This window comes from Lepisma saccharinum, chromosome 5 (genome assembly GCF_977018435.1).
Source record: "Lepisma saccharinum chromosome 5, izLepSacc3.1, whole genome shotgun sequence".
Lineage (NCBI taxonomy): Eukaryota > Metazoa > Arthropoda > Insecta > Zygentoma > Lepismatidae > Lepisma > Lepisma saccharinum.
Genome location: NC_139233.1, coordinates 45,705,034 through 45,727,819, shown reverse-complemented (window position 1 = coordinate 45,727,819; position 22,786 = coordinate 45,705,034). Strand labels below are relative to the sequence as shown.

Sequence of the window (22,786 nt, the reverse complement as noted above, 5' to 3'; positions counted from 1 at the left end):
CTCGGTCAGTGAGACAAGTCAGTCACTCGTGCGTTGCAGTGAGAGTGTCGGTGGTCTGTTTTGTAAAGGCAAGAACCTTGAAACAAGTTTCTGAATGTGGAATGCGCCGTAAAAGCAGTGTGTGAAGCAGTGAAGGTTTCAGCAAAAACCGGTAAGTGAATCCACCTACCGTCCAACTTTTGAGTCTTATTACGTAACATGGTCTTAGATGTTTGTGTCATAGGATAGTGTGAACACGGTAAGGAGAGCTGTTGAAATTCCTGTCTTTGTAATGTGGTGTAACATTATGCACGAAGATCTGTCACAAAAACAGACAGATATGTTTATTCGAATCAACCTGATCTAGTAGTATTAACACAGATTGATTTGGTGTATTTTACTCCACCCTTTCTGCCACTTTGTCTAATCGCGAAGATAACGAAGAGTGATCAGTGACGGCAATTGGGTTACAAAACTGGAGGAGGGGCAAGAGCAGTTTTCTGTGCCTTGGTAAATAGGGCAGAAGCGCAACCACGATTTTTTGTGGGGGGGGGGCAAGTACCAGGATGAACGTACCAATAACAATGATAGTGACATTATTATTATTAGTAGTAGTAGTAGTAGTATCAAATACGTAAATTACTTAAAAAGGGGATAGAAGTCGGTGCTAAAGTATTTTTGTTGGAACAAACGATTTGATATGTTTTTTGAAAAACGTTCAATTTCACATTAGCTAATAATGGAAAACCAGCACACAAACTGTATTTTTGAAAGGCAGAAAATGCATGATAAATGCATTCCGAATATTGGCATGTATAACTTTCATGTACACCATACATTTTACACATAGTCTACTATGTACAGATGGGGGACAAAATAATACGAACACCTGTGAATGTAGAGAAAATCTTTATTAATAGGGGGTTGGACCACCCTGTGACTGAAGTACACTTTGTATGCGACGTGGGATGGACGCATAGAGGTCATGCACAATGTTTATAAGGGAATATGGAGCCATTCTTCCTCCAGAGCAGTCTCCAATTCGGAAAGTGTGGCTGGAGGCGGACTTCGAGCACGAAGTTTGGACTCCAAATATCCCCACAAATGTTCTATAATGTTCAGGTCAGGAGACTGTGGGGGCCATTCAAGATGTCCTACTTCATCGTCATGTTCTTCAAACCATGTTTGGACAGACCCAGCAGTGTGGGTAGGAGCGTTGTCGTCTTGAAAAAGCGGTCGGTCCCCAGGAAATAAAGTCTGGACAAAAGGATGGAGATGATCCCCCAGAATGCTGCGATAGTGACTGGCATCGATCTTCCCATGCAGAAAAACAAGTGGTCCCACACCATGCCAAGATATCGCGCCCCATACCATAATGGACCCACCTCCATGCTTCACAGTCGGCAAGAGGCAGTCAGGATGAAATGCATCTCGAGGCGTTCTCCACACATAAACGCGCCCCGTGGTCTGAAATAACGTGAATGTTGATTCATCAGACCAAATGACTTGTTGCCACTGCTGCGGGGACCAACTTCTGTGAGCTCTGCACCATTGGCGTCGCTTGACAGCATTACGTGATGTCACCAACGGCTTACGAATTGCCACTCGGCCATGAATGTTTGCAGCATGGAGTTCCCTTTTGACAGTTTTGGTTGAAATGGGGTCCTGGAGATGCCTGTTCATTTCAGATGTTATCTCGGATAACGATTGCTTGTGCTTTCGGGCCACTATGCGCTTCATCACCCTCCTATCCCGAGCAGCAAGCTTTGTCTTTCGTCCACCGTTGTGCTTTGAAGACGCCATCTTACCTTGTGTTGTGTACGCTGTCATACCGGCTGATACTGTGCTCCTTGCACACCCAACAAGCTTTGAGGTTTCAGTCACCGTGGCTCCAGCTGAACGTGCTCCAACAATCATACCTCTTTGGAACTCTGTCAGGTCTGACATTGCAGTGTCTCTTGAGAGCGTATGATAGACGAATGCACCACCAATGACTGCTGTTGACAGACTAATGCTTTCCCCTTCACAGCCACTAGGTGGCAGACTTCAGTGCCAGGTGGTGCTGCTCTACTGCCGGTGTGAAATCTGGCATACTTTTTCACAGGTGTTCGTATTATTTTGTCCCCCATCTGTAATATGGAGCGACGTAAGATAAAAGAAATACGTACGCAACATGTTAACACTAAATTGTGTACTACGTATTCAACGTTTCTTTAATACTTACACACACACACATATATATGTATATTACTTAAATACATTACATAATCAATTCATCCACCTCATAATAAACCAACAGCAAAAATTATATAAAATGTCTCTCAAATGTGCGTACTCCTTTTCTTCAAAACAATTGTTCATGCATTTAAGACAAAATCAATTAAGAGAAGTTTGACTTCTCTCTCTGGAAATTTACAATGCATTACAGAAAACAATTGTATTGCCAGCAAAGCGAACAAGAACGTTTTTAATCCAATTTTTTCGAAAAGAAAAACAATATTGATTTAGAATAGAGCTCAAATTATTTAACGGGCCAGAATGGCATTCTCTCCTTTACATCCTTTTTCAAATCGATCGTTCGGCGCCCAGGGCCAACTCCCACCTCCCCTAGCTACGGCTCTGATACCAAGAAAAGCAGGTATTGCGAGCGAAGCGAGCAATAAATGTTTTACGAAATGTATCTTTATTTGCATAAAATTTGAAATCTGGTGGGGCAGTGGCTCCTCTGTGCTCCCTGTAGGTGCTCTTAGCCGTCAATGTTTGCCCCCATGCCCCAGTAGAAGTTGAATGAGATAAGCTCGCTCGCTATTTAATATACGCAATTCATTTGCACGTACTTATAACTAATTTGCACGGGTTTTAATTAATTCGCACGTACTTAGAATTCATTTGCATGTACTTAGAATACTTTACATTTATGTATTTGCATGTTTATAACTTTTTATGAATATATATTTATTTATTTTATGAAAAATATGTATATAGAAGGTAATTAGAGGTACTAAACGCTATGCATATGTTTTTATATTCATTACTGCAAAGTATGTAATGTATAAATCGATAATAATTAATGTTTATAATATTGAAAATAAGTTTTCTATGGTTTATGAACCGCTATGAACGATGGTAATGGGTGTAGGTACAGGTCCAATTACGATTGGGGACGGTCCCGGTACTCGAACCCGCGATATGTAATATTATTAATTAGTACTATGCAATAATTTCATCATGTTATGAAACACGATGGTTTCACACGCCAGACAGAATACTGTCTCCGAATCTCGACTCCGCTCTGATGCCAGACAGACAAGGGGAACTCCGCGCAGGTAGAGGAGAAAGGAATTTTGGGGGAAGCGCGTTCAAGGTCAAATGACGTCACAACGTCAGGACAAAGAACGATCCTGATTGACCAATCAGAGAACGCGTCGGTAGATTTTCAGAACCGGTTTTTTCAAGGTTAACCAGTACGCAATAACAGGGGAAAGCTATGCAATACTGTAGGGCAGGGGAGGGATTCAACCAGACAACAAAGGATGTCTAGAATGCGCAGCAAGGGTCAAATCTCTGAAGCTATGCGGTTTCCGCCGCCAATTAATATTCCGCTCAGGTTTGCCTTCAAGGCACAGGACGCTCTAGCGCAGGGTTTTTTTATCTGTACTATGAAGAAGGGAGAGCTATTAGGGACGGGGCCTACAGTTTTCACCATTTGCTTTTATCACGGGGTAACGAACCTAGGACCCTTTGATTATTGATTTAGGTAGTAAATGTATGTTACTGTGTGCTATTTAACTTAATTTTGAGTTTATTTTTTACCAAACTTTGACTTTATGTCAAATCTTTTACAAGTTTTTATGTATTTTTACCAAAATAACACTATTTATACTATTCAAGCAACATTTTTTATTAAATTTTGGACTCACAAAGACATTTTTTTCTACGTTTAACTTATTATTTTACAACTTTATGTTAATTTTTTACCAAAATAACACTATTTGTACTATTCAGGCAACATTTTTTATTAAATTTTGGACTCACAAAGACATTTTTTCAACGTTTAACTTATTATTTTACAACTTTATGTTAATTTTTACCAAAATAACACTATTTGTACTATTCAGGCAACATTTTTTATTAAATTTTGTATTTACAAAGAGATTTTTTCAACTTTTAATTTATTATTTACAAGTTTATGCCTATTTTTTTACTCAAATAACACAATTCAATCTGTTCAGGAAAGACTTTTAGTTACATTTTCGACACACAGAGTGTGTGTTCTCAACTTCTATCTGTTTATTTCACAAGTTTATACCTATTTTTAACCTAAATAACACTATTTACACTATTCAGGAAAGACTTTTAGTTACATTTTCGACACACAGAGTGTGTGATCTCAACTTCTATCTGTTTATTTCACAAGTTTAGGCTTATTTTTACCAAAATAACACTATTTATACTATTCAGGAAAGACTTTTAGTTATATTTTCGACACACAAAGTGTGTGATCTCAACTTCTATCTGTTTATTTCACAAGTTTAGGCTTATTATTACTCAAATAACACAATTCTATCTGTTCAGGAAAGACTTTGTTATATTTTCGACACACAAAGTGTGAGTTTTCAATTTTTATCTGTTTATTTCACAAGTTTAGCCTAATATTTACTCAAATGACACTATTTATATTATTCAGGCACCATTTTTATTACATTTTGGACTCTCAAAGACACACACACACACACACACACACAGAGAGAGAGAGAGAGAGAGAGAGAGAGAGAGAGAGAGAGAGAGAGAGAGAGAGAGAGAGAGAGAGAGAAAGATATTTTTTCCAAGTTTACAGGATTATTCTCTAGTTTACTCAAATAACACAATTTAGATGTGTTTTGAATTATATTTTGGATGCAAAAGTATGTTTTGACAAGTTCTACCCTTTTATTTTACAAGTTTAGGCTTATTATTACTCAAATAACACAATTTAATCCAGTCAGGAAGGATTTGTTATTATATTTTGGATGCACAAAGAGATGTTTTCAACTTTTTTACTGATTTTTTGCAGGGTATGTATTAATTTGTATTTATTTTGTTTTGTATCATATATACATTTACAAATTTTTAATTTAGAGTTTAGTATTTATTTAATTTTTTTCAAAAACACTAAAGAAAAAGTACTTTTAGCTAAAATGTAAGCCACAGAATATATTATTATTATTACTATTATTAGGGTTTACTGATTTCCACTATGCTATTTTTGGTTCTGTATTTCTATATGTATTTATTTAGGTCAGGTTACGCCTGCTACGTAGGAAAGTTTGTTTATTTTAGAGTTTGCTGAGTATTTTGTTACTTTTATACTAGGTAAAGTTTTCTAAATATATCAGGAAGGGCTCCATCCATATACTTTTGTTTTTGCTGTTTGGAGATGATGCGATCAGCATCACTCTCCATCTGCTTTTTATTTTATGTACCCAATATTATTTTGAGGCTTAGTGAATTCTAGAGCCTATTTATGCAGGATAGAGGGCTTGAAAATTTTCATTTCAGATAACCCACAACTATTTGTCAGAGTATTTTAAAGGATATTTTATATTTATTATGTGCTACTAGAATATCAAAGCTTGCTTAATTTTTATGTCTGTAACGCTGTTATTGTATTTCTAGCTAAGGTTTACTGGATAAAGTACACGAAATGTTTATCATTTCGACTATTTACTTTTATACGAGGCCAAATTTTTAGTGTAACGAAAATTATTGTGTGTCTATAAAGACTGAAATCCCTTTACCGATGGGTCCATAACTGGACGCTTACCAACATTGTTTCTTTTTTTAAAAAAATATATATAACCATTTATCAATATATTCTCAATTCACAGGACAAGACGAAGTTCACAGACGACTGACTATATAGACCATAGATCCACTTGCTAAACTTTTCTCTATGCTAGAAGAATAATTTAGCCTTATGGCGTTTTTCAAGGTATTTTTTAAGTATTACTGGTTTTTGGGTGCATCAACACTTGGGTTATTTCCATTTGGTTTATTACACTAGGCTACAATCACTATCTGAACACTGAAATCCTCTGATTGAAACTAAAAGCTTAGGCTGTAACTAGGGATTTAGTATGTATATCGACAATTTATAGGACAACACGAACCTTACAAAGGATTGTAGGTGATGTAGGCCCACACGCCAGAGCTTTGTTAACCTGCAAGAAGCATTTACAGCTAATGCTACGAGGAAATGAGGTTGATTTTTTACTGTTTCACAAGAATGCTACCTTTTATACACCCAATATTTGCTTTTTCAAGTAACTACTTGTACCAGAAGCACTTACAGGCCAACTCTAACTAGACTTCGACTTATTCTATATCAGGTGCTAAATTTATAAAGAACTATGATTGTGTATATTTCTGAGGAAGTACGCAAAAGCAGATTACCCGATTAAAGTATCTGAAAAACAGATTTTTCTATGCAAGTATATTTTTATTGACTGGATTATTTAACAGATCAAACAGGAAGACTGCAAAATTCATTAAATGTAGTTCTATAGTATAGGTGGTTTCAGAGATATAAAAAGAACAAATATAAGATTTCGCTTTTTTTTTTTTTGCTTCTGAGGCTAATCGCGACGCTAAGGGTAAATGGCGAGGAAATGTAACGGAGGAGAAACAGTCCCAAAAGTTATGGGCTGCATGTAAGTTAATACCACAGAGATATTACAGTAGGTGTAGGTTCTACCACCAGAACTTTTCTATCATAATAACACTGGTTATGCTGTACTGTTAGCTAAAGATGCTGATATTTGAGAAATTTAAAAGCTTACTCACGACTTACTGTTGCAAAAGATCCGATGACAAAATTTAAAAATTGTAATCGGTCAGACAGGGACTCGAACCCTGGACAGATAGGTTAAAATCCTTACGCTATACCAACTAAGCTATCTGGGCACAAGGTATTCTTTTCTTCAAAAGTTTGTTATGTTAAGAAATATATTGAAACAATTGAGAACACTGTTGGTCTGGTTCGACAGAGAAGGAGACAACATTTCCATTTTTTTACAGACTGGGTGTATTTTCCACTATTGAGGCCTTCACTATATGTAATTCGAAACGCTAAAGTTCAGCTAGCTTCCAAAATTGAGGTAAAGATTGTGTTTGGCGAGATTAACAAGTTACAATGATATCCAGTTACGGACAAATAAAGCTAAAACTCTCAGATTTACTCTACTAGCCAAGTTTTAGTAACATTTTCTTCACTTTAGTACAAATACCAAAGAAATAGGTATATTTTATTTATAATTTGACAAAATGTACTAGTATTTAATTCACAAAGTTAGGTAAAAAACAGTATTTTTAAAAAATATTGTTACTGCCTTCAAATTTTATGTTATTTAGCCACTAACAACTGGTTTACACTGTTTGGCATCTTTTAAATAGGAAAAGAAGGAATTATTTGTTTAGTATTTTTACGACTTTATATTTATTTAAGAAAACAATTCTACAGTTTAACTTAATTTTAACAAATTGTTACTAATTTATATATCAAAGTTATGTTATTTTGAGTGTATGAAGGCGTATAAAGTTAATATTTGTACTTATCAGTGCAACTAACAATTATATTTTACACACAAAAGATGATGTTTACAGTTAAATTACTTGAATCAGAGAATAATATTTTACAGTAATTGATTCATTCAGCACTAGTCAGTACTTTTATGCATCAGAAAGTTTTCTTAATTTTCTATTACGCATGCTATTTTGGGCTATTCTTAAAATGTATTTCTAAGGCAAACTGGTTTAATTTTCTGCTTATAATGCAAAGTTGACATAGTTTTCGCACAATGCATTGTACATTTGTTATACTCTCTACTTACAATCCAAATATTATGCTTATTTAATGTATAACTAACTAACTCTCTAGTCTTCTTAAACCCGAATGTTCATGGCTGCAGCAACACATGCCTTTCATCTGTCCCTGCCCTGAGGAAGATCTATATACTCCTTTCCTTCCCTACCAATTTCCTTTAGGTTCATCTCTACATTATCCCTCCATCTTTGTTTTGGTCTTCCTATTGGTCTTTTACCATCAGGTTTCCCATCAAGAATCCTGTATACTCTTCTTTCCTCTCCCATTCGTACCACATGATCTACACACCTAAGTTTTCTTGATTTAATCATTCTAATAATATCTGGACATGAATACAAATTATGTACTTCTAAATTATGTAACCTTCTCCACTCATTTGTCTCCTCATCTGTTTTAGGCCCAAATATTTTCCTAAGGATCTTATTTTCAAATACACTCAGTTTATGTTCCTTTTGTTGTTGTAGAATATTTTTGCATGATTGTTTTGAGATATTGAGTGTCTGCTGCTTTACTTGTAATTATTTTCCTTTTTGTGTTGTGTATTTGACTATATTTTGTCCAAGTTCGTAGTATTTAGAATAATTGTTATTGACTTGTAGATGTAGGGAGTAATAATCCTTTGCAAGATGCCCTATACTTTAGTCTGAACATTATTCTTAGTATTCTGGTAGTATTATTAATGTAGAGGTAAATTAGGCTGAAATGTAGGCATTTTTCTGATAAATTATACTTACTTAGTTGTTTCAGCAGGTAGAAGTTGCATGATGGTTTACTGCTGATGATGTTAATTTGCTCTTCTTATGTACTACGTATGATGTAGCTTACTTGAGTAATTGGAATTTTCTACTGAAAAAAGGATTGCTTGTCTATTTTATTCCTATGTTGTTGAGTTTGTCCATAAGCAAGCCATGTTTTTACTCTATCCTATGCCTTGGAAGAATCTAGATATATTGTGTTTGCAGTTTTATGTTTCTCTAAGGTTTCAGCTATGTAGTTTCTTAAACTGTGCTATGGGTGTAACTATTGATTTCTCTTTCTGGATGCCATGTTGGTTTCTGTATTCCTCTTGCTGCTTGAATTTGACTTAGGTTGTTTGCTTTTCTTCTTAGATCTTTATTTGTTTATTTGTTCAGTATTTTTTTATTTTCTTAATATTCTTTTACATAAAAAATTCAAAGTACATTGTTAAAGTCAAAGTGTGTTAAAATTCAATTTTTCAAAGTTAAAGTTTTAAAAATACAATTTTCTAAAATTAAAAGTTATAATAGTACATTTTTGTTACTAGAAGTTTTTATACTAGGGCAAATTATTTTGTTGTTAATGTAAAATTTGTTAGTTAATGTAATATTTGTTAGTTAATGTAAAATTAAAGTAATTAAAAATCAATTTTTCAAAGTTAAAGTTTTAAAAATGCAATTTTCTAAAATGAAAAGTTATAATAGTACATTTTTGTTAGTAGAAGTTTTTATACTAGGGCAAATTATTTTGTTGTTAAAATAAAATATGTTAGTTAATGCAAAATTAAAGTAATTAGAATTCAAATAAAATAAAAAAATACTGAACAAATAAACAAATAAAGATCTAAGAAGAAAAGCAAACAACCTAAGTCAAATTCAAGCAGCAAGAGGAATACAGAAACCAACATGGCATCCAGAAAGAGAAATCAATAGTTACACCCATAGCACAGTTTAAGAAACTACATAGCTGAAACCTTAGAGAAACATAAAACTGCAAACACAATATATCTAGATTCTTCCAAGGCATAGGATAGAGTAAAAACATGGCTTGCTTATGGACAAACTCAACAACATAGGAATAAAATAGACAAGCAATCCTTTTTTCAGTAGAAAATTCCAATTACTCAAGTAAGCTACATCATACGTAGTACATAAGAAGAGCAAATTAACATCATCAGCAGTAAACCATCATGCAACTTCTACCTGCTGAAACAACTAAGTAAGTATAATTTATCAGAAAAATGCCTACATTTCAGCCTAATTTACCTCTACATTAATAATACTACCAGAATACTAAGAATAATGTTCAGACTAAAGTATAGGGCATCTTGCAAAGGATTATTACTCCCTACATCTACAAGTCAATAACAATTATTCTAAATACTACGAACTTGGACAAAATATAGTCAAATACACAACACAAAAAGGAAAATAATTACAAGTAAAACAGCAGACACTCAATATCTCAAAACAATCATGCAAAAATATTCTACAACAACAAAAGGAACATAAACTGAGTGTATTTGAAAATAAGATCCTTAGGAAAATATTTGGGCCTAAAACAGATGAGGAGACAAATGAGTGGAGAAGGTTACATAATTTAGAAGTACATAATTTGTATTCATGTCCAGATATTATTAGAATGATTAAATCAAGAAAACTTAGGTGTGTAGATCATGTGGTACGAATGGGAGAGGAAAGAAGAGTATACAGGATTCTTGATGGGAAACCTGATGGTAAAAGACCAATAGGAAGACCAAAACAAAGATGGAGGGATAATGTAGAGATGAACCTAAAGGAAATTGGTAGGGAAGGAAAGGAGTATATAGATCTTCCTCAGGGCAGGGACAGATGAAAGGCATGTGTTGCTGCAGCCATGAACATTCGGGTTTAAGAAGACTAGAGAGTTAGTTAGTTATACATTAAATAAGCATAATATTTGGATTGTAAGTAGAGAGTATAACAAATGTACAATGCATTGTGCGAAAACTATGTCAACTTTGCATTATAAGCAGAAAATTAAACCAGTTTGCCTTTGAAATACATTTTAAGAATAGCCCAAAATAGCATGCGTAATAGAAAATTAAGAAAACTTTCTGATGCATAAAAGTACTGACTAGTGCTGAATGAATCAATTACTGTAAAATATTATTCTTTGATTCAAGTAATTTAACTGTAAACATCATCTTTTGTGTGTAAAATATAATTGTTAGTTGCACTGATAAGTACAAATATTAACTTTATACGCCTTCATACACTCAAAATAACATAACTTTGATATATAAATTAGTAACAATTTGTTAAAATTAAGTTAAACTGTAGAATTGTTTTCTTAAATAAATATAAAGTCGTAAAAATACTAAACAAATAATTCCTTCTTTTCCTATTTAAAAGATGCCAAACAGTGTAAACCAGTTGTTAGTGGCTAAATAACATAAAATTTGAAGGCAGTAACAATATTTTTTAAAAATACTGTTTTTTACCTAACTTTGTGAATTAAATACTAGTACATTTTGTCAAATTATAAATAAAATATACCTATTTCTTTGGTATTTGTACTAAAGTGAAGAAAATGTTACTAAAACTTGGCTAGTAGAGTAAATCTGAGAGTTTTAGCTTTATTTGTCCGTAACTGGATATCATTGTAACTTGTTAATCTCGCCAAACACAATCTTTACCTCAATTTTGGAAGCTAGCTGAACTTTAGCGTTTCGAATTACATATAGTGAAGGCCTCAATAGTGGAAAATACACCCAGTCTGTAAAAAAATGGAAATGTTGTCTCCTTCTCTGTCGAACCAGACCAACAGTGTTCTCAATTGTTTCAATATATTTCTTAACATAACAAACTTTTGAAGAAAAGAATACCTTGTGCCCAGATAGCTTAGTTGGTATAGCGTAAGGATTTTAACCTATCTGTCCAGGGTTCGAGTCCCTGTCTGACCGATTACAATTTTTAAATTTTGTCATCGGATCTTTTGCAACAGTAAGTCGTGAGTAAGCTTTTAAATTTCTCAAATATCAGCATCTTTAGCTAACAGTACAGCATAACCAGTGTTATTATGATAGAAAAGTTCTGGTGGTAGAACCTACACCTACTGTAATATCTCTGTGGTATTAACTTACATGCAGCCCATAACTTTTGGGACTGTTTCTCCTCCGTTACATTTCCTCGCCATTTACCCTTAGCGTCGCGATTAGCCTCAGAAGCAAAAAAAAAAAAGCGAAATCTTATATTTGTTCTTTTTATATCTCTGAAACCACCTATACTATAGAACTACATTTAATGAATTTTGCAGTCTTCCTGTTTGATCTGTTAAATAATCCAGTCAATAAAAATATACTTGCATAGAAAAATCTGTTTTTCAGATACTTTAATCGGGTAATCTGCTTTTGCGTACTTCCTCAGAAATATACACAATCATAGTTCTTTATAAATTTAGCACCTGATATAGAATAAGTCGAAGTCTAGTTAGAGTTGGCCTGTAAGTGCTTCTGGTACAAGTAGTTACTTGAAAAAGCAAATATTGGGTGTATAAAAGGTAGCATTCTTGTGAAACAGTAAAAAATCAACCTCATTTCCTCGTAGCATTAGCTGTAAATGCTTCTTGCAGGTTAACAAAGCTCTGGCGTGTGGGCCTACATCACCTACAATCCTTTGTAAGGTTCGTGTTGTCCTATAAATTGTCGATATACATACTAAATCCCTAGTTACAGCCTAAGCTTTTAGTTTCAATCAGAGGATTTCAGTGTTCAGATAGTGATTGTAGCCTAGTGTAATAAACCAAATGGAAATAACCCAAGTGTTGATGCACCCAAAAACCAGTAATACTTAAAAAATACCTTGAAAAACGCCATAAGGCTAAATTATTCTTCTAGCATAGAGAAAAGTTTAGCAAGTGGATCTATGGTCTATATAGTCAGTCGTCTGTGAACTTCGTCTTGTCCTGTGAATTGAGAATATATTGATAAATGGTTATATATATTTTTTTAAAAAAAGAAACAATGTTGGTAAGCGTCCAGTTATGGACCCATCGGTAAAGGGATTTCAGTCTTTATAGACACACAATAATTTTCGTTACACTAAAAATTTGGCCTCGTATAAAAGTAAATAGTCGAAATGATAAACATTTCGTGTACTTTATCCAGTAAACCTTAGCTAGAAATACAATAACAGCGTTACAGACATAAAAATTAAGCAAGCTTTGATATTCTAGTAGCACATAATAAATATAAAATATCCTTTAAAATACTCTGACAAATAGTTGTGGGTTATCTGAAATGAAAATTTTCAAGCCCTCTATCCTGCATAAATAGGCTCTAGAATTCACTAAGCCTCAAAATAATATTGGGTACATAAAATAAAAAGCAGATGGAGAGTGATGCTGATCGCATCATCTCCAAACAGCAAAAACAAAAGTATATGGATGGAGCCCTTCCTGATATATTTAGAAAACTTTACCTAGTATAAAAGTAACAAAATACTCAGCAAACTCTAAAATAAACAAACTTTCCTACGTAGCAGGCGTAACCTGACCTAAATAAATACATATAGAAATACAGAACCAAAAATAGCATAGTGGAAATCAGTAAACCCTAATAATAGTAATAATAATAATATATTCTGTGGCTTACATTTTAGCTAAAAGTACTTTTTCTTTAGTGTTTTTGAAAAAAATTAAATAAATACTAAACTCTAAATTAAAAATTTGTAAATGTATATATGATACAAAACAAAATAAATACAAATTAATACATACCCTGCAAAAAATCAGTAAAAAAGTTGAAAACATCTCTTTGTGCATCCAAAATATAATAACAAATCCTTCCTGACTGGATTAAATTGTGTTATTTGAGTAATAATAAGCCTAAACTTGTAAAATAAAAGGGTAGAACTTGTCAAAACATACTTTTGCATCCAAAATATAATTCAAAACACATCTAAATTGTGTTATTTGAGTAAACTAGAGAATAATCCTGTAAACTTGGAAAAAATATCTCTCTCTCTCTCTCTCTCTCTCTCTCTCTCTCTCTCTCTCTCTCTCTCTCTCTGTGTGTGTGTGTGTGTGTGTGTGTGTCTTTGAGAGTCCAAAATGTAATAAAAATGGTGCCTGAATAATATAAATAGTGTCATTTGAGTAAATATTAGGCTAAACTTGTGAAATAAACAGATAAAAATTGAAAACTCACACTTTGTGTGTCGAAAATATAACAAAGTCTTTCCTGAACAGATAGAATTGTGTTATTTGAGTAATAATAAGCCTAAACTTGTGAAATAAACAGATAGAAGTTGAGATCACACACTTTGTGTGTCGAAAATATAACTAAAAGTCTTTCCTGAATAGTATAAATAGTGTTATTTTGGTAAAAATAAGCCTAAACTTGTGAAATAAACAGATAGAAGTTGAGATCACACACTCTGTGTGTCGAAAATGTAACTAAAAGTCTTTCCTGAATAGTGTAAATAGTGTTATTTAGGTTAAAAATAGGTATAAACTTGTGAAATAAACAGATAGAAGTTGAGAACACACACTCTGTGTGTCGAAAATGTAACTAAAAGTCTTTCCTGAACAGATTGAATTGTGTTATTTGAGTAAAAAAATAGGCATAAACTTGTAAATAATAAATTAAAAGTTGAAAAAATCTCTTTGTAAATACAAAATTTAATAAAAAATGTTGCCTGAATAGTACAAATAGTGTTATTTTGGTAAAAATTAACATAAAGTTGTAAAATAATAAGTTAAACGTTGAAAAAATGTCTTTGTGAGTCCAAAATTTAATAAAAAATGTTGCCTGAATAGTACAAATAGTGTTATTTTGGTAAAAAATTAACATAAAGTTGTAAAATAATAAGTTAAACGTAGAAAAAAATGTCTTTGTGAGTCCAAAATTTAATAAAAAATGTTGCTTGAATAGTATAAATAGTGTTATTTTGGTAAAAATACATAAAAACTTGTAAAAGATTTGACATAAAGTCAAAGTTTGGTAAAAAATAAACTCAAAATTAAGTTAAATAGCACACAGTAACATACATTTACTACCTAAATCAATAATCAAAGGGTCCTAGGTTCGTTACCCCGTGATAAAAGCAAATGGTGAAAACTGTAGGCCCCGTCCCTAATAGCTCTCCCTTCTTCATAGTACAGATAAAAAAACCCTGCGCTAGAGCGTCCTGTGCCTTGAAGGCAAACCTGAGCGGAATATTAATTGGCGGCGGAAACCGCATAGCTTCAGAGATTTGACCCTTGCTGCGCATTCTAGACATCCTTTGTTGTCTGGTTGAATCCCTCCCCTGCCCTACAGTATTGCATAGCTTTCCCCTGTTATTGCGTACTGGTTAACCTTGAAAAAACCGGTTCTGAAAATCTACCGACGCGTTCTCTGATTGGTCAATCAGGATCGTTCTTTGTCCTGACGTTGTGACGTCATTTGACCTTGAACGCGCTTCCCCCAAAATTCCTTTCTCCTCTACCTGCGCGGAGTTCCCCTTGTCTGTCTGGCATCAGAGCGGAGTCGAGATTCGGAGACAGTATTCTGTCTGGCGTGTGAAACCATCGTGTTTCATAACATGATGAAATTATTGCATAGTACTAATTAATAATATTACATATCGCGGGTTCGAGTACCGGGACCGTCCCCAATCGTAATTGGACCTGTACCTACACCCATTACCATCGTTCATAGCGGTTCATAAACCATAGAAAACTTATTTTCAATATTATAAACATTAATTATTATCGATTTATACATTACATACTTTGCAGTAATGAATATAAAAACATATGCATAGCGTTTAGTACCTCTAATTACCTTCTATATACATATTTTTCATAAAATAAATAAATATATATTCATAAAAAGTTATAAACATGCAAATACATAAATGTAAAGTATTCTAAGTACATGCAAATGAATTCTAAGTACGTGCGAATTAATTAAAACCCGTGCAAATTAGTTATAAGTACGTGCAAATGAATGGCGAATATTAAATAGCGAGCGAGCTTATCTCATTCAACTTCTACTTGCCCCCCCCTAGAATTGATTTCCGTCCAAGGTTGGGGGGCAATGCCCCCTTGACCCCCTGTGGTTGCGCCACTGAAATAGGTTTTAACATAGTGCGAGGAGGCAACTGCCTCCTAATCACCGCCACTGGTATTGATGAAGGAACGCTTACACACACACACACCTATGCCGAGATTCGAACGCGAGACCTCTGGCGTCGTAGAACCAACCCAGGAAGTTCGATAGCGCTCGACCACAGAGCCGGCCGACACTGTGTATAGAGCACGTCATTGTAAAATCATTTAGTCTGATGAATGCGATAGGCGTGTCCAAAATGTTGTAGTTAGCCTTTGTTTTATAAAGCTACATAAATATGTAAATAGAGGTGTTTATTCGATCACATAAACATTGCATTCCACGTTTGAGGCTCGCACCCCATACGCCACTGTATGTAGATTCGAAACCCTAGCTGCGCCTATTGGGTGGCCCATAAGTAGTAGACCATACTTTGAAGCGCCGTAACTTCTAGCAGAGTCGGCATGAAAAGAAAACAGATGGCTTATTTTGTAACACAAACACTCTTTAATATCGGTTTTCCATTGTGTGATCAACTTGCATGCCATCAGCGTCAATATAGGCCTGTAATCGCAAAGACACATTTTTCACACGCTTTTGCACACAGTCCATGAGGAACAGCAGTAAATTCCTCAGTAATCACATCCTTCAGGTCCTGTAGGATGTTGATGTTGCGGGAATAAATTTTATCCTTTAAATACCCCCACAGAAAAAAGTCTGGTGGGGTGAGACCAGGAGAGCGGGCATTCAATTGACCCGCGACGTCCGATCCAACGTACGGGGAATGCCTGGTCCAACCAATTCCGTACAATTGTGGCATAATGAGGGGGAGCTCCATCCTGCTGCCACCACAACTGATCAAAGTGGTGTTGGAGTAAAGGGTAAACAGTGTCCCTAATGAGCTTCAGGTAATTCTCACCATAGACGCCATCTTCAAAGAAGAAAGGGCCAATGACACCTTGGTACGTAACACCTCCCCAGACCATGACGCCGAGTCTTTTATCATCGTACTCGACTACCACATTTGGATTCGAATCAGGCCAGTAAACACAATTATGTCTGTTTACACTACCGGACAGGTGAAATTTGGCTTCATTAGTCCACACCACACTCTGTTTCAACTGTGGGTCCTCTTCTAACTTGGTGAACCACTCTTCAGCAAACTGCAGGCGGCGATCAGAATCATATTTAGAACATTGCAATATGACACTTCTGCTACATGTTACAAGTTAAACCTGTCAGAAAATGCACTTTCGCTAGAAGTTATGGTGATTCAAAGTGTGGTCTACTACTTATGGGCCACCCGGTACTACAAAGATACCGTAAAAACTAAGTTTTCTTGATTCATTTTTTTCGAACGCATCTAGAGAAGTCTCAAAATTACAATAAATCCTCGATGAACATATTGGATTCCTAAAGAATGACCTCAATGGGTCATTGCTTGTTTCGTGCGAATTTTGCTTGTTTTTTAAGACTTGTTTCGTGCGAGTCAGCGATTATGTGGCCAACCATTAACTCTATAATTGTTAGGGTTCTGTTGCAAATGAAAGACTTCGTAATGTATAGTCTAGAGCAATGTAGTATGATCACAATGATGGTCTAGCTACCAAATCATGTTTATTTCTATGTTCCCTCTCATTTTCTGTTATTCTTTTCTTCTCAATTTCTTCCTCTTTACATAATATTTTGTCTCACTTGCTCTCTTTCCAGCTTCTCTTCCTACTTTCCCACATTTTCTATAATATTCTATCTTTATCTCTTCTGGCTATTTTTCTTCCTCTCTTTCTTCTCTATCTCCTTTTTCTTCATTACCTTTATTTTTCTGTTTCCACTTTTCTATTTCTCTCTTTCTTCCTTCCGTTCTCTATCTCACCCGCCTATTATATTTCTTCCCATTTTCTATATTTATCTCCCTTCCTTCCTCCCTCCCTCTCTCTCTCTCTCTCTCTCTCTCTCTCTCTCTCTCTCTCTCTCTCTCTCCCTCCACTTTTTCCATGTCTCATTTTCTCCTCTTTCTTTATTTCATTCTGTTTCTCACGGTTTCTCTCTCTCTTCCTCCCTTTTCTGAATTATCTTTCTTGCTCCCTCTTTTCACTTTTTCTATCTTTCTCTCTCACCTCATCTTACTCCCCATTGTTGTTCTCTATCCTTTTTCTCTCTCATTTTCGGCCTTTATTTTTCTTTCTTTCTCTTACACACGTGCGTGCAAACACATATCTACCTTATAACGTAACGTTCCTCCAGAAAATCTCATAATAACGCCTTCTTTAATACAGTGAGATGATGCAAGCAACGAACCATAAGATATATATGGGTCAGCCTTAAGTGTCTTCTCATTCCATAGCTACCGGAGCGTGTGGCTAGCATCCGTTGAACTTCATTGACATTGCGCGTCCTTAGTTACACACTGTTTACGCTGTGTGAGGTACAGGTGCATCCTTCAATGTATTCCTTAGTTGGGCCTGACTGGCTTTTTTCCGCCATATTACCTCTACTGTGGAGATTTTGTTTCTATTGGGGTTTGTCTTGAAACGACAAGGCAATGCTAAAAAATTATGATTGGGGCTTTAAGAAATGAGCAAAATTTTAGAGATTTTATTGTAAATCGTCAGAGATTCTAGTGGGAAGGATGCGCCTGAGACAGTGTCTTGATGTCTGGTCGTGCACTTGAAACTTTCAAGCGGAGATTCGGCCCCAAATTTAGTCTATTTTAGATTTCGGACGAGTATTTTATTTCAAAACATATAAAACGAAGATAAGAGTATTAGTGACAAAATCAGCCCCATTTTCCTGTTGAGTGTTAAAGTTATGAAGTCTGAAACAATGAAGTCTGCTCTACACACCTGCAGCAAAAATGCTGTGTGCGTATTCTCTACATTTCTCTTCCGAGCTAATCGCGTAACCCCTTCAAGTCGTTCATGTACCCTCTGGGGCTCTTTACCTCACAAAGCCTTTCACGAGTGGTTGGTTACCTTTGGGGAGGCAACCCCTGGGATAAAGTGAACCGGAGTGTGGTGCTGATCACTTCGTCTCGTATGTAAACGAGATCTCTCGAGACATTACGTGAAGCTCCACCTCTAGACGTGCCTTTATGGCATAGTGCAATGCCCTCAACTTAACTTTTAAAAGTTTTCGATTATGTCAATCTTTATTGACCTACTTTAAGATATCTTGGAATATGATTCGCTTCCCTGAGACTTTGGAATATATATTATGTAAATAACAAAACTTGAAAGAGAAATTCGATACATGTTTATTTCATTTGACTCATTATGAATAAATACATAAATATGAACGCTGTGATAATGTAACTATGGTTTATTTGCCTGCTTTTTCTCCTATTTCTCATAGTTTCTTTGATTTGAAAATACAATTTGGAAACGTAAAGAAGGAGTAGAATTCTGCATTCATTTCATTTCATTTATATCATTGAGTTGATAGATTGAATAAAAATTTGAAAAAAATAGTCTACCTATAGCTTTCCTTAACGTGAGAGGCAACACGAGTTTGTGTTTCAATAATGTACATTTTCAGTTTATTGCTAGAGTAAAATAGCAAATGTTACTTTGGACTGTGACATGAGGTCATTGGCAGTTTTCCAGTAACTACCTCTGACGTACATCATGTGAACGACGATATAAGAATGTTTGAGTTCAGTAAACATGCTGAATCTTGTATGGGTTCTGAAACTGAGGCAGAAAAACCATGGATATAATCATCAGTAGCGTAGAATGAACTTTTGATCATCTCAATATACTCGGAAGCTGATCTTCTTTTCTAATCAGTACAGGCTAACGAACAGAAATTGACTGCAACCACGTACAAGGTTCCTACTTTTGGTCTACACTGTCCTAGCTAGAGGTCAAAAGCTTGATTCCCAGTGTCAGCATATTTCAGTACTTCGGATCTTTCTCGGAACTACGAATTCTGTATTTGTTGTTCCTTCAAGTATCAATTGACTATAAAATACGTAATACACTGGGCCTACAGTTTAAAAAAACAGTCCGAACCTAAAGCTACCGTATTTTAAGTGTCCTAAATCAGGATTTTTTAATAAAATAGTTGCTAACTGTAATATGCTGAATCAGAGAGGTGGGGGTTGATCGATTTGGTTTATTTTATTCGCTTTCCTGCCACCTTTGGGTAATCGCGAAGATGAACATGAGTGATGACACAATGAAATTGATGAGGAACTCACAAGGAACACCCATGTCCACCCGGGATTCGAACGCGTAACCTCGCCACAGAGGTCGGTGAGGGGGTAGTAGGGGGAGTGAAATGACTCGCACTTCCTCCCTTGTTTTGCCTTCATTGCTGAAGCTACTGCCACAAACAATACCTAGGTATACAAATTCTGAACCTATGCAGCTTTGAAAAACTTTCAAATGCCACGAAAATTTTCCATTTTAATAAAAAATAGGGACTGGTAGCCTATTTCTAAAACATTCTAAGTGAAAAATATGAGTTTCAAATTATTTTCAGCATTTTCCCCCCTCACGCGTTTTACCTGACTACCCAATTAGCTATGTTTGCAACAATGAGTTAATCTGGTTACAGCATTGGCTGTACAAAATTGATGCTATTCAAGCCGAAGACAATTAGCAATGCTTTTACAAGTATTTACCTAGGATAAGCACAAGTGTCATATGGATTTATTAAGGCTAACTTAAGTATTATTGGTGATTCTTATAGTAAAAAGGAATAACATGCCTAAATGTATACCAACAACAACAAAACGGACATTTTCTAATCGTAACTGCACTCACAATATAAAGTTAGAACAGGACTCAAAAGAAGAAAAGACGATCCCGAGTAAACAGGGACATCTGGTAGCCTTATCCGAATTACTGAAATCTACTTTCAAAGGCAAAATGAAACCTGGGATCGTCGTGATAAATGTGTGTAATATGTATCCATAGGCGTAGCTAGAACTTTATATTTGGGTGTGCACAAAGAAAAAAAATGAGGTCTTGTACCTTTTTAATAGCATATTTTGCAACACAATCACTTGGCTCTTTAACTGCACTGATGTTTGTAAAGGAATATAAATTCACTAAATGACAGTGTTGAAAATTTCTGAATATATGTAGTAGAAAACATCAAATTGCATAGAAATTACACACACGCAAAATGTTCATAAATGTTACAAAAAAAAGACATGAAAATACACGTCATCTATAACAAGAGACGTCTGTCAAAAGGTACAATGTTCTTAAACTCATCAATAACATCATTTACATCAATAGACGAAGCTTTTTCCTGTTCCACAAATAGCAAGAGCAGGGCTTCCAATCTATCCTGCTTCTGAGTTGCTCTTAATTTAGTTTTAACTTGGGTAAGCTTGGAGAAAGCTCTCTCTCACACGTGCAGCTTGTGACAGGTATAGAAGAAAGGCGCTGTAGTACAGAGTAGAATGCAGTAAATATCTTCTTTCTCCAATTACATCAAAAAATCGAAAATCTATAGACACCCGTTTCATCAGCGATAATTCACACGTTTGTGCCAAGTAATGACATTTTCAACTTCTTACAAACTGCCGCTTATTTTCTCTCTTATTGAAATATCTGTCTTTAATTCTCTTTGATAAAGCAGCCCATTAGGGTGTGCCTAGGCACACCCCGTAGCTACGCCTATGTATGTATCTATAGATAGGCTACAATGTCCACCAAATCAAGTGATATTTAGTACATAAATATCAATAAGTAGAGTGCCAAATTTCAGTAAGTATGTTAATTACAGTAGACATGTAGTGATAAGATGGCATTGAAATTACAAGAAATAGGTACCAAGATGTAAAACAGCAAATAAGCAATGGAAATGAACTTGAAGTTCTCGTTCAGGTAAAGATAAAAGCTCTGTTGTGCAGTGTGATCTCATTTTAACTATGTTTGACAGTTACTGTAGGCAAAACTACAAGCCACATGCATGCCTTTCATTAGGGCAGAAAAGAGAAAATGTGGGTATCATACTGCTTAATCTTTTCATTGTTGGCTGATTTTGATAAGGGCCATTGTCACATGTTTTTGCACGTAATTGCCACTATTTCTAATAGTTTCTGATCCTCAGAGAAAAATAACCACCCATGAAAAAATAATGATTCTTTTAAATCTTATCTATTATAATAGCCTAATCATTGTCGACGCCAAAGCAAGGGGAGGGAGTGATGGATATTATATCCCCCCCCCCCTTGTGGCACAGATTTCTTAATAAAAGATATTGTCGGATACATGGAAATATGAAAGACACAAAATTAGCCATTAAAAAATAAGCTATAACCGCTCGATCTGATGTAATCAATGTTTTGTGTACAGACATTTTTTTTTATAATTATTTTGATATTTATGTTTTAAAGGAAATGCGATGCTTCATTTCATTTAACGTGATAATAAAAGGCATTAGACTTAATTTTGATTCCGTGCACCATCCGCGCCAAATGTATTTTCAACAATTTTATTACAGTAGATGTAAATTCTTAAAATCTTGAAATTCGTTGACTGGCTTCGCTCAAATGGAATGCCAGACTAGTCTTCGAGCTTTCTAGCTTCTGTAAAAATTTCAGTTCAATAGTTATACATTAAGGCCGAATCACACGGAACTGGATTTCTAGTTATTTGGCGCTGAACTGGCAACCTGCCTGGACGTGATGGCTCCTGGCTGGTTGCTTGACTCGTTTGGAGAAATAGGATATGTTCTAAATTCTACGGGCTTTCCTCGACTGGATTCTGTGGAACAGCCAATCAGAGCAAAGTTTGGCCATGTGAAGATAATATGTGTCTTGGCACAGGGAAGTTTCTTGTCTGTGGTTTCCGAGTATTGGCAGTGTTTGTTAGTTTCTCGATAAAAAAAAAGGAAAGAGATGACGTGCAGTGCATTCGTGTTCAGTTCAATAATAGTTAGGTATTTATGCAAGGCGATGAGATGTTTACGTGAGAAAGATGATTAGCCGAAAATGAAAATCCTTATAATTACAAGTGTATTAAATTAAAAGTTTGATTTTGTTAAAAAAAAATGTGAATTAATCCTGCGAATCTCATGTATGAATATGCATACCTAAGTTCATTACCATTGATTACCATATCTTATTAGAGCCAATTTCTAGTCCTTATTTTTCATTTTTCATTTTTAATAAAAGC

At 35.0% G+C, this 22,786-nt stretch overlaps 1 protein-coding gene across 1 annotated transcript in view; it reads left to right on the top strand.

Annotated features, from left to right (window-relative positions):
- The window catches only part of crq (croquemort), a 104,771-nt gene continuing 81,985 nt past the window's right edge, over positions 1-22,786 (top strand). The window contains exon 1 of the mRNA XM_083122482.1: positions 1-151. The gene's annotated coding sequence lies outside the window, so the exon portion shown is untranslated. The remainder of the gene's footprint in view (positions 152-22,786) is intronic.